Source organism: Apostichopus japonicus, chromosome 4 (genome assembly GCF_037975245.1).
Source record: "Apostichopus japonicus isolate 1M-3 chromosome 4, ASM3797524v1, whole genome shotgun sequence".
In the NCBI taxonomy this organism is placed as follows: domain Eukaryota; kingdom Metazoa; phylum Echinodermata; class Holothuroidea; order Aspidochirotida; family Stichopodidae; genus Apostichopus; species Apostichopus japonicus.
Window position 1 is genome coordinate 6,540,187 of NC_092564.1, and position 14,063 is coordinate 6,554,249.

Here is a 14,063-nt window from a genome sequence, read left to right on the forward strand (position 1 = left end):
ACGTTACGAAAAAAGCTCGCCGAAGGGTTGAATTAGTGTTGCACTGTACTCGACTGTTAAAGAAGAGACAATGGTTATACCTTCAATTGCAAAGGTTTGTAAAATAATGAAAATAAAGAACAGATAACGTTCGATTTCGGGGCGCTTAATTTCCTATGTTTGATTTATTAAATGGTTGAGATAACTCGCTTAGTTAGGAACAACAACACTTGTGTGTGAGTTACAAGCCAACGAAGAATACAAATTTAAGATACATTATTACCTAATACTGCTGATGACGTCACACTTTTTCAACAACTATAGTTTTCTATCACAAGAAGAGTGATCCTCCCAAGAAAACGAATATTTCAATCTACTTAAATTGGAACACTTATTTCAAATAGTTTTCGTGAACATGTATGAGGTAGACTGATTTTTCAAGTTTGCTTGATACATTTTAACAAATATCAAAATTTTAGAGGTAAATAGATTCAAACCATGAAATATAAAAGTATCGTCAGGTTTAGGTTTAACGAAAAGTTCAAATTTGTTACAGAAATAGCCAGATATGGATAAAAAATTCCAATATGGAAATAAACTGATATGTGCACCCAAAACTTATGGGTAAAGAAATTGACTGCCCGGCATAAAAATGTGTGCCCGATAAAATAAGCTTATCTTTACATAACATAGGCTTTAAATTTAAATACTTCTATTATTATGATCATCGGTACTTTGCCTCATACCTCAGTTCAAATTCCTTTTTTTAATTTTTTTTTTTTTATCAACTTCGAAAATCTCTGGACATTTTATCATGAAATATCAACCGAGCAGATTGCCCCTATAAATAGTCTTGATACTTTATGACGAATGTGATAACATCAACTCCCCACCCCCTCCCACCTCCTCCCCTCCCCTATATTTTGTGAGTTGTATTGACCAATGTGAGGAGCGGAAGATGAGAAGGGGTAAGGAGTGAGGGGTGATGAGATAGGTGGATGATGATAAGGAGAAATATGGCACTTAAAAAATAAACGCTTAACCCTGTAACTTGAAATGAAAAAGAAAACGAGGGACCATGTTTGTTGCTCACCGAGGTTTCTTTGAAACGAGGAAAACTAAATCTTTCATTGGAAGTAAAAATTGGGAAGAATCTGCGATTAAGTGTCACGATGTTAAAACGAAGGCTCGACAGGATTTATTTCTCACGGTGTTTTTTTTTTTATTATGAATAATAGGCACATGAAATATGCATATTTTAGTCTTATAAAATCATTTTAAATGGGTTGGTTTTGATTGGCAATAAATATTACCATTTGTCTAATGGAAGGGGTTTTTTTATATTTGTTTTTTTTTATCCGATATACATTTATATGTTATTTGTGACAACAAAATTTTGACAGACTCCGTAGTAGCGATTACTAGTATTTTTCTTTAGTAACTTTTTGTTGTTTTGATCAATTGAATTATATTTTTGACCTCGTTAAAACAGTCGAAAGATTTCAAGAAAAATTGTTAAATTATGGGTTATTTTTATATGTTTATTCTCTTAGATCAGTTCCAACGGTAATCTGAAAAGGATCAAGATGGAAGACTCTGGGTTGTAATTTTCTTGCAAAAAGAGCCTAAAATACGGTTAATTTGTTGTAATCATTGCAATTAAGAAAGTGATTGTGTTTTGCTCGAAGGCAGCAAAAAAACAAAACAAAACACACAAGCAAACGGAAACATATAAAACCACCAAAATAAAGACAAATGCCATTGAACCATGGGAAGCCCCTTTGTGAGAAATACTGTCTGTTGTACCAGATCAACTCTTAGAATGAAATTTTGAAGACATCTTTAGAGACAGATATATAATATGCTGTGCATATAAGTTAATTTGAATTCATTCATTTTTTTTTCATATTCTGAGCTTAATGGAAATTGTAAAACTACCGTGACTAGATATGATTTTTTGGGTATAAATAAGTTAATATATAAGGGAATAATAACCAATGTGACAGTCAAACACAATAAGAATATGTTAAACCAGGCTGTTATTAAAACACATCTACAACATCATACAGAAAATGTAGTTTATTTTATTTTTTGGGGCAACTTTGATTAAATCAAGGAAAATCTTAACATGACACTATTGTGACCACAGGCACACCATACAGATAGGGAAACGCTTTTAACTTCAGCCCCCCCCCCCCTCGACTTAATAGATCCGTGTAACCATCCGTGTAACCATCAACATCTTGGCAACCACAATACCCGTTAGCAAGATCATTATTCATACTTAAATTGTAACAGTTTCAGTGTTTGTCTACAAACTATTATTGTACTATGGACCAGCTGGGTCAACTAATGGCCAAATAGGGGCTATGCGATTGAAGATTTTTGTACCAAGTCATCTAGCTGTGACTTTATCTTTCTGTTTGTAAACAAGTAGGACAGCAGCACCTGCCACCCCCCCTCCACCCACCCCACACCTCCCTCCGCTCACACCCAACTTACCCACTGATATACCCTTCCCTTCTTTTTGTAAAGAAAATAAATATTCGTGACTCTGAAAGGGTAACATGGCATTGATAAGAAAGATTGAAGCAAGTCGCAGGTCTTTTTGTTAAAGTCACAATTTTGTACTAGAAACGTGTTAGACTTACACGATCAGCCTTTGGGCTAAAAGAGAAAAAAACTAGCAATATGAAAAGTTTACCGTACAGTATAAGAAAACATATTTTACCAGCTTAACATTCGCCAATATTGCCAACAGGGAACTGATAACGAAATGATGATAATGTCATAAACCTCTGAACTTTGATGGACACACAATATTCGTATTAGAAGAAAATAATACAATAAGAGTGGATGTAAGTTTAGAGCTTGGAAGAGGATCCGTCCGAAGAATTATTGTAAGATTAATACCCACAGACGAATCCAAACAAGTTCAGAAAACTTCGGAGTGAAAACAAAATATTTTCCTATGTTTTTATTGTTTTTAATCGGCCATCGTCCGGCGAATTCAAATTCAAAGCCCTTCTTCCCCTCCCCTCCCCTCCCAGTCACATGCGCCCAGGATGGAATCGACGTAGCAAAGAATGTTTTAATATTTTTGGAAATGGACCTTGAACAGTATAGAAATCTATTAGCTTCTATAATAGTATATTCAAGATAAGTCAAAATGTTTTTTTTTTAATAGCAAAATTTAAACAGGTAGATTCCCAAGTTGTACAAATACTATTTGAATTAATATTTTGTATATTAGCAAAATATACATGACGAAATGATGCTATTCTGGAGAAAGTCTCATGCATTTTGCTGAATTGATTAATAAATTAAAATATATGTTTTTCTTCTCTAGCATTTGACCCTATAGATTCAACTACAGGATCAGCAAAATGCTGGTTAATTCAAATAAATACCGGGAGAAAAACTGAAATACCCCGGAAGTTTACTTTGTGAAAAGTCATTTTATCATACCGAATACGGATGTAATTGGTTTTGTTTTTTTCACGGTTTAAATTTCACGTTATTGAACTCCCAATATTACAGAGAAAATATATAATGTGTGTGGAAACAAATACTTATGAAGCTGAAGCTGTTAACATACAAATAATATCAAATCTACATCCTGGAATTCTGAAGAAAATTCAAACAAGTGACTGTGATATTATTTGGAAACAACAAATAGAGACTGTGATATTATTTGGAAACAACAAATATATAAATAATTACAATGTAAACAATGAACTTATATAAATTCATTCTCTCTTGTGATCGTGAGAACGAGGTAATATTGATCATAAATGAGCATTGTAATTTATATAAAACCATTTTTGTAATATTTCGAAACACAAATGAAGAATAAAAAGTGTAAACCATGTGAATTATAACTGATACCAAAATCAGGGGGAAAACACATTTAAGTCACTGCACTGAGTGCACATGGCTTAAATTTGTGGATACGATATTATGATAACAAATATTTTGAATTAAAAATCAAATAAACTTACCGGAAGTTATCTCTTTTTCCCTTGTTTTGTCTTTTTGTTTAATGGGGTGTGGGTTCACATAATCTTATAAATGTTGCTAGTTTAAATTTGTTATTTCTTTTTTCTTTTTTGACGAAATATGATATACGTAATGATAAAAATACAAAGATATGTAATGATATTTTACGAAAGAATATAATAATTAAATACAGCACACAAAAAGCAAGGATATATATTTGAAAAAAATTAAAGGAGGTATTTGGGTCAGGACAGCACGTATACCTGATCAAATATTAGCCTGTATGGGGGTGCTTACAGAGGTACCGTAAATACACGACTGGCCAGAAAGGTACCAAAGGCCCACAACAATGATCTTTTGTAACTCAGAATTGGTGATACAACTACTGGCTGTTACTAAATGATTTACACGTAATCGGCATACATAAAACTCGCCACTTTAAAGGACAATATACAGTAAAAATTTGCTTACCTCAAGACGTTTTTGAAGTTTAGCCGAGCTTTTCGTAACAGGTGAAATTTTTTCCATTCAAGTAGGGAACCTTTTTGCGTTTCGAAGTTGTTTCAGTTTTTTTTTTTCAAGCAAACGAACAAGAAAGTTTTATGGATAAAATAAACTTTCTTTTTTTTTGTTTAGAATATTTTTTCTTCTTTTTTTTTGGTTCACACGAAGACCTCCAACGAATTCCCCTGTTCCCGGGACGGCAATGATTAGGCCTTGGGGTTGCGTATCGAGGGTGTGAAAATAAAATAAATACTCGTCGCCTCATGTGTTTTCAATGTACTGGTTAGCCTTGGTTGAACGCCAATCTGGCGGGCAAATCCCTTCCGAACTTTCTTTTCTGTGTTTTTTCGCAGGCATCCCCCTCTGAAGGTCTCGCTAGTTCCTGTCAATGGGATGATGGATCGATGGTTGTTGTACCGACCATGCCAGAGTGGTGCGGGAGCAGTTCCTTCTTTTTTTAACCATCATCCATCAAAAACCTTTCATATTCGCTAACCGACTTCATTCCTCTGATTATTTCGACAGTATACGGGGTTGGAATTGGCATTTGTAAACGTCTCTTTTTACAAAGGTTAAAGGAAAATTGTTTATAGAAGCCCTCTTAATTTTAAGAGGAATTTGGGGGAAATAACAGCAAGGAGGAATGTGATTATTGCAATTTTTAGGTTGTGAGTGCAGAAACGGGGTTAATATTTGTGTGGCATAACTGATTAACAATATAAATGCATACATATATAATATATCAAATGTTAGTACAAGAAAAAACACAGCGTAGAGAGTTTAAAATACTAATGTCAACGTAATTTTGTTTTGTTTTTGAAATATATTAAACCAAATGAGGCTTAAAAGTCGGCATCAAACTTGCCAAAATAGAGGGCTTCCTTTTTAAGTGAGTTACAATGTTTTGATGGTGAACGTATTTGCAACATTTATTGAAACAGCGCCATCTTTCGGGCATTTATTGCAAAACAACGTCGCAGAGAGAAATTCGCAAATAGGAATGCGAAGCATATATTGATTTTGCTTCCAATTAAAATTGTTATTTTTTCTTAGTAATTAAGGAATTCATTCCACGTTTACACGAAGCAGAGCATACTCGTTAAAATGTAGCAAAAAGGACAAAAATAACCCAAAGTTTTGTAAATATCAAAAATATGTTAGGCTACAAATTTTCTTCAGTTCACTTTTCACAAGTGAGTCCCATCCATAAACAAAACACACAGGACTTGTAGAAAAATTATTGAAGCATAAAAACATGATAATTTGTTGTCACAGAGTAAATTGATATATTCAAAGCCATTTAAATATTCCAAAATTGGTTAGATTTTATCATTCATTACAATATACGTAATAAATATCTCAATCTCACAATTGACAGCACTATCATTTTCTTCTTTTAACATATAAGGCTAATTTTGGCGACAACAAAATGTCGAAATCTGACTGCACACTATAGGAGAGATGTCGCTCACAAAGTGTAGCAAATTAAAGGTACTGCTTTTTTCTTTAACATCTTCAGAGATTTCATTTGAATAAATGAGAAATGATGTCAAAAAAGAGTTGCGTGTTTTTCAATGTTGGTTTAAGAACGCGACAAATAAACTAATAATATAAAGAAGTTAAAAAAAATAATTTAGATTATGTTGGTCCTTATAGGCTCTAACAACTATAAGCAACGTATAGGCAACGAATGACGCAACGTATATATAACGTATGACGCAACTTATATGTAACGTATGACGCAACGTATAGGCAAACCTCTTGCAGTAGTTTCTTCTTACCCCCGAATTAAGACTACTTAACACAAACAAAAGAATAACAAGAACAAAAGTATGAATGAGGTAAATTAAGAATTGAAATATGTAAAACAAATCAGACCAGATTGTTTATCTATAACACTGAGAAATTATAATTAGTTGCAGGGATTATCAGTTAAAGTGGCTGGACTATATAGTCTAATACACTGACCTTTAGGTCACTTCCTCAAATGCAACTCACAAAATGCAATGGGAAACATAAGACTCTTACTGGCCTCAAATAGAATGTTCACAATGAAATACAAATTTTGTCAAGAATAAATGGTGTTGAATGCCATCCAAATGTGATCATGTTGTTTACATGAAGTTAACAAAACATGTTTTATTTGAGTTATAAGAATTGAAAATAATGGATTAACATGAACATTAAGTTCCACATTAAGGAGCTGACATTTATGATCAATTTAGCATTAAAGAAGTATTCCATTGATATAGGATAGTTTAAAGGTGAATATCTTAAGAACCAGAATAGCATTAACAATAAATATTACTAACACTCGAATGTTTTTATTCTTCTTGTTCGTCTTTAAATTACAGAATATCAATATTAAAATTCTACCGAAAATACATCTTTTAAGGTACCTTTGTCACAAAAAAAGAAACCAAAATCCATTTTGTGTTTTAATTCACTGTTGGACAACCAGAATTAATTTTACCAAAAAAAAAACAAAAAAAAAATATCATTGCCTCGACAACAACAGAACCTGTTCCGGTTGCTCTTGGAATGACTGTGTAGTCTTCTATATGCGCCGTTTTGTTCAAATTCCGAATAATACCCCTTATACATCCTTTAAATATCACGGTAGTTACTACCACCATAACCATCATCTGATATCTTCACATTGCCTGTGCTTATTATTAGCTCGGTAATAATTTGAGTAGCGTCCCCTCCCCCCCCCCACCACCCCACCACAAGGCTTACGATCCATAGGGAGGTAGTCCCGTCTCCAAATAGGTCAGGAATTATGGCCAGCTATTCCCCTATAAACCTGCCACCGTTAATATACATAAAATTTGCCACATATATAGAATGCATAGTGGAGGAAGATTGGCAATGTCAATTTTTTTTTGGTTCTCTCTTTTTCTTTTAGCGTTGAATTAATGGCCAATGGTTAGATTTATTTCACACACGTGGGGTTCTTATGAACGTTGGCTTGCAGGGCTAATTTGGGAATTCTGTGTCTCTCGCCAGCTGACATTAACTTCTTTTTTCTTCTTGTTGTGTACAACGGTGTATAGATACATATACTGGGGTAGTAAAACAGTCAAGGCGATAATGTACAGTCTGTTTGGGGAAGAAGACTACAAAAATATAAATCACCGTCGATACGATAAAAGTTGGAGGGGGTTATAAAGCTATCACTTTGGACGGTTTATGGGTGAAGTTGTGCCCGGTTTTCGCACGTCGTAGTCGGGGGGCAAAGTGTGTGGGCAATTACACGGAGGTATTATTATTATTAGTAATTTTTTTTTTGGTTACCTTGTATCGTCGTCGTACATTCTATGGAAGATTTGTATACAGGATTAGAAAATTTGGTGGAAAGAAAAAAATCCCGGAATAAACAGGAGAAGAATTTGCAATTTTTTTTCCCTTCTTGATACCAGATGGTGGTTAACATGGTGACACAGATGTGGTTATGAAACTTTCACCAAGGCAACTACGTGGGTAAGGTCAGGAATGCATTTTCTGTCGGCGATGAGAAAGGTCACCGGTGTCACTCGGAGGTATTTTAGCGAAGGGAACCACGAGGCCATGGGGACGTTGGGGTTTACCAGGCTCGCCCATTGTCCCCCTTGAGGACCCGACTGTTTTTTCGCAGTTCTTCTCGACCCTGATCAACATCGACGTGTTTTGCATACCACCTCCACTTCAGACTGCAAAAGCAGCCAAACAACCGAGTGTGGATAAACTGGTAAAGTTTATAGAGAGACGTGCTAAATTTACGGGTTCGTCTGATCGCGCGAGAAGAAAATCGTAAATCACATAGCCACTAATGGAAACTCCGCCTGCATAGAGGGGTCGAAGTGGAGGCGGCGAGGCTTTGTAGCTGGTCTGTGGCCGGCCAGTGGGTTGCAGTTGCTTGATTACACATGTCACACGCTGCGAGATTTATGGCGTTGGAGAAAGTACCGAGCAAAGGTAACAACACAACCAGACGGGAAGAGAGAGAGAGAGCTGAAAAGAGATGCAGAGAGAAAAAGAAGGGATAGAGGTGGAGAGAGAGAGGAAAAAATGTAAACAACATTAAGGCACGAGACAATTGGTTATGGTTCGCCAGAAAAGATAGGCAGCGTTGTCCAGCAGCTGTTACTTTAAAAAAGAAACATTTCCCTGTTTTTTCTCAAAGTCACGCGAAAGGGGGGGGGGGGGGGTTGAGAGAAGAGTTTTAACAATTACCAAAACAGCATTACGACGCCACAGTCCACAAACAGTTAATTATCATTTACATACAGAGTAGTGCTTTGAACTTGTGAAAAAATCAAATTAATGCTGGCTATATCGTATTGTGCTATTTCTATAAGTGATTAATTTATTAATTAAGTGTCTAATGAACAGACATAATACATGAACGCATTTAATCTATGAAACTTGAGATGATGCAAAGTTAGACACTTTTAAATTTTCATCGAAAGTGTCCTAGCTGTCAGGTACCTATGACTGTAGCCTTGCCGCTCCCTAAACACGCCCCCTATATCCTCTACATCCCTACACCCCCTGTCTGACCAGCCCCACCCGTCCCAACCATTTCTATACTCCCTGATACTCTCATAAGGTTTTAGTAGGATATCATTGAATGTAAGTTACTATGTTGTAGATACGTCTTACCACATCTCCTGAAGTGATGAACTTTCATTTTTATGACGTCATATTAGTCACGTGTGAGTATCAGGAAAATCACGTGATGCAGACCAAGAATGACTGCCTGATAAAGGCGAGAGTAATTTTCGTCTTCGTCTTGAAGAAAACCTTTTTTTTTTAATAATGTGGATGTTTCAGTAAATGTCATTCGCTTTTGTCATTCAGTATATTAGGAAATTCCAACCAATTAATCCAACAGTGATTCGATCATTAGATTGAAGTTTCAATCTATAAACATAGCAGGAGAAGAGTAAATTCGCAATTCATCAACACTTTGCAAAAAAGTTTTTGTAAATCGATCGTAAGTGAAACAATTTAACAGCTGGTTATGTTTTCGCCGTAATATTGTCAAAAGAAGACATCTTTCACAGTCATTTCCATTCAGTATCGATAAGACTTTAGGGTAAATAAATAAACTTTAATAAGTGGTAAATCGTCAACCTAAATATGCTTCGATATTTGTTAAACATGAAGCTGTTTAATGTTTTCAAAATATTTCTCGTGGAAAGAAGATAAGGACCTCTAAACTAATCCAAACTTCTATAGAAATGAACTTATTTACAATTTGCAGTTGACTTACAATCCAGTCGTTTGAATATAACGCAACGGCATAGTTCCAATTCATGCATGTCAATCTGTCAACTTTTATTATTATTTTGTAATTAATTACAAATTTGATCTTGTCGTTATTTGTAAATTCATTAAAGATGCTCTTAATTCATCGTTGCTGAACAGCATCGGCTCGCTTCTAATATCGTCACACCCCTTCCCCTCCCTTCCCCGTCCCCTCCCACATCCCCCTCACCTACATCCATTCCATTATTGTGTTAATTAATTATAATAAAACGCGCGTAGTTATTTTATTCCATACTCATATACATAGTCCTGAATGTACCTTTTGAGAACTGCAAATTGAATAATAAACATATATATTATTCAATTAGAGATCCGTTGTGCCTAATTTATACTCACCAATAAATCATTAGCGATGGATGATTAAAACCCTTTTGAATATTCAAATCAATTACGTAATATTCCAGCCAGGTGGCACAATTCTAATTTTCGCCTTCATTGCTATATATCTGCTACTGTTCATAGCCATTATAAATAAACATATCATAACTATATGTACTCCACCCAATTGGCAGACTGTTTCTCCTGACAACACATTTTCACTTCAAAATGTTTATGGCTTTTGCTGTAGGTTTACGAGCCACACGGGTTCTTAAATAACACAAGCTTTGAGACGTTAACGTTATAATTAATGTATTTTATATCCATATATATTTTTCGTCGCCTCAATCAACTTAAGACGCCATAAACCGTTCAGGTGACAGGGGTCCTAATAACGTCATTTCTTCATGATCCACTGAGAGACAATAAAAATGCGTTTTGTTATGAATTAACCTACTTACTCAACGATAAAAACGCCTTTACCGGGTATACAAACATCGTAACAATAAGCTTAGCTGCCAGTATATGGTTTGACTATCATATTCCTTGGCCCACCGTAATTCATAGCTTTGCTTGCCGGGTTTGGTTTTTATACGCAATAATCTGATTTTATGATTCCATAAACACGTTCACAGATGCTCATAAAACTCGGCCTGTCGTACGTTATAAACTTTCATCTTGGGGGCACGTAGTGTATAAGGTTGTAACATAACAATGCACTGACGCAAAAATATCATTAATCCCATTTTTCTCTTTTTTTTTTCTTTTTTTCCTACGACATAAAATATGACTTTCCCAGGATCGCGAATAATGATTCTCACGTATCGTTAACTCTTTTGTGACACTGGATGACTTAGCCGTCATCGCCCGTTGAAGAGAAGCTTTAAACCCGCTAAATGTAAAACAGGGAATGTCACTTGGAGATTCCTTTTCTCTTTGATTTCATTTGTTATTTTGTTGTTATACAAATGTACCCTGTTTAAATGTCTTCTTCTTCTTCTTCTTCTTCTTCTTCTTCTTCTTCTTCTTCTTTTCAAAATTCAAAATTATGGTAAAGAAAAATGTAAATTACCTCTTTTCATAACTGTGGAAGATTAATATTAACTGACACCGGTGTTGCTTTTAATGGGTTTTGTTTTTACCTGTAAAATGTCTTTGAAAACCTCAACTGTTCGTTAACCTGTGTGGTGTAGATGTTGTGGTTATCGAAACGAGACCTCAAACATGGTCGAAACTCCTGTCGCTTTTTCCAGTAATAGATGAGTAACAAAGATTTAGTCCATAAATATTAACAAAATACCACCATTTTCGTCACAAATTAAACTTCACGGGTGACTGGTTGTACTTTTTTTTTGTTAAATTTATGACCTTTTCTTTGGCCACTACGGATTCTGTTTTGAAATATTCGTTCCTTTGTTTCCGCTGAACTTAATTAATGTTATATGACAATTGTAAAAGCATCAGCTTGTTCATTAATGTCACATATTTTATGTAAAACAATAAATATCATTTTTTGAGTTCAACATCAAATTTAATGTACTTTAACACGTTTTGTATTTACAACCGTTGCAAATATATTTGTTACACATCAAGAGGTCACGTTTTGGGGGGAAGGGGAGGGAGTGGAGGGAGTGGAGGGAGTGGAGGGAGTGGAGGGAGTGGAGGGAGGGGAAGGGGGGTTTCTGGGGGGTTGGAGGAAGGGTATAGGCTTTAATAGCTTTAAAAATGAATATAAATCAATTAAATTATGCTGGCATTAATTTTATGATTCATTTTTGTTGCTGATTTGTAATGTTTCTTTTCTTTCTTTATTTTTTGTTAATCATAGATCACAACAATTTTTTACCCCATTTTCTTTATTGACTCGTTAACATTTATACACATAGACATCATAATTTAGTGAGTTCTTTAGTATTACAATACAACTCAATCATTGCCTAATACATATTTTTCATAGTACACAATATTACCAATACACCTGCACAGATCATAAAAAACAAAGAAAAAGAGAAGAAAAAGAATTGAGCAAATCGAAAATTAACCTACATTTAATACATTTGATTTACAGTATAGTTGTAACATTTATTATTCAGAAATTGATAATATTGATCAATAGCAGAGTAACATGACCATGGACTTTATTTAAAAGTAATCAGTTCCGGTCATACTTTCTTTTCTCTCTCCCTTCCCCTTTTCCCGTTCCCCCCCCCCCCCCACCACTCTCTCAAATGATATTTGCTAAATTTATCAAGTTTCTCTCGAAAGTTTAAGATGTGGACATATTAAAGCAATCTCAGTACTGAGTTGAGTTTGATCATTGTCTTGATCTTAAATAATTCGAAACTAAAATCCCATCACTATGTATATAGTTGACTAAAAACTTGACTTGTCAATTTTCATTTTAAGTAAAGAAGTAAAAGCCAAAAAAAAAGTTCTCCCGTTTTATTGTTATGTGTGATTAACACCGATGACAAACTGTCCAGCAGAATCGACTCCCGAAATCAATAAATGTTAAGAATTTGTTGTCAAATTTCTGATTCATTCGCTCATTTAATCTTTATTTGGTGCAACATTCCAAACGGTGTCTTAGTTTGATCAAACGTACGATTATTTTCAGTGATACTTTGCAAGGTTTGGTAAATATGTTGGCCATCCACCGACAGTTCCTTTAAGCACCATTCAATGCCTTATTAACATTCACTGTGTTGTCGTTTTTGCTTTGCACGTGTATGATCATAGTATAATTATTATTATTATTCTTATTATTATTATTCTTATTATTATTATTATTATTAGTAGTAGTAGTAGTATTATTCATACTATTATTTTTTATATTATTATGCTTACTTTTATTAGTCTCACTATACTATTCGTGATTGTATTTGATTATGCCTTTTCGTGCCAAACTTTAGTCGGAAATTTTCGTTTTTTTTTTACTGAAATAACTAACAAACAATATCTCCACTTGCTAACATAAATTTTCTTTCCGATGTCAAAACGTTTTTCTCGAATTTTTTTTCTTCTCCAATACTAGTTTACTTCGTGAATATGTTGCCTTGGCGTGTCATGCTTTCATATCTTAGAGACATGTTTTGCTCCGAAAACGCCATTATCATCCTCATCATCAAGATGGACGGACCAAATTATCTCAGCCGATATGGTCAAGTCTCATCAAGTCAAGTTATATTTGACACAAACAAGGAAAACTACTTCCTTTCCTATCGAGAAATCCATCGAAACCATCACTTCAACGAACCTAACGAGGCGCCAATTAGTCTCAGCAATCATTCTAAGTGGCTGTTTTTTCTAATAGGTTTGGATTTATATTAAAGCAGCCGTTTGGATTGATTTTCGAAAAAGTTTCGGATGCTTTTTTTCCCTTCGAATCCCGAGCTCTCACGGATATTATATTGTTGAGGGGGGGGGGGGGGGGGGGTTATAGTTCATTGGCATTAAACAGTATTTTTTCTTCGCTTTTTTGTTTTCGTGGATTATGCCGGTAATTCGTTCGATGCGACTCGATACTTCAAATTCACATTACAGTCTTAATTTATTAGTAGTTCAAGAAATCAAGTTAAATGTGAAATAAATTATTAAAAAGTGAAAAAAACATGTTATCATTACTAATACTAATATGGAAATAAGTGTCTGGGCGTACGAATAGTTGAAAGCCTATTTTACAATCTAATGTCTTGTTCATTAACATTCATTTAACGATAACATCTGAAAGGGTGCTTTAAGTTTGTCTAATTGCCATTTTTATGGACACTGTCTGAAAGTAAGTTGATTAAAACCACCGACAACAAAGCAAAAGGCTATTTTAAATGGTTTTTATGTTGTTGAGGTAATGCAGAAAATATTTAAACTTTGGAAAGAATTGGATACTATCAAAAGGTCTCTGGACGATTTATTATTTTGAAACTGAAAGTACTCATTAGTTACAGTTCTCT

The 14,063-nt window shown here is 34.5% G+C and overlaps 1 protein-coding gene across 2 annotated transcripts in view; it reads right to left on the minus strand.

The window, feature by feature from the left end:
- The window catches only part of LOC139966290 (uncharacterized), a 67,795-nt gene extending 63,155 nt beyond the window's left edge, over window positions 1–4,640 (minus strand). For both annotated transcript variants that reach the window (XR_011792531.1, XM_071969145.1), the window contains exon 1: window positions 4,450–4,640. The gene's annotated coding sequence lies outside the window, so the exon portion shown is untranslated. The remainder of the gene's footprint in view (window positions 1–4,449) is intronic.
- Window positions 4,641–14,063: the final 9,423 nt, after the last annotated feature.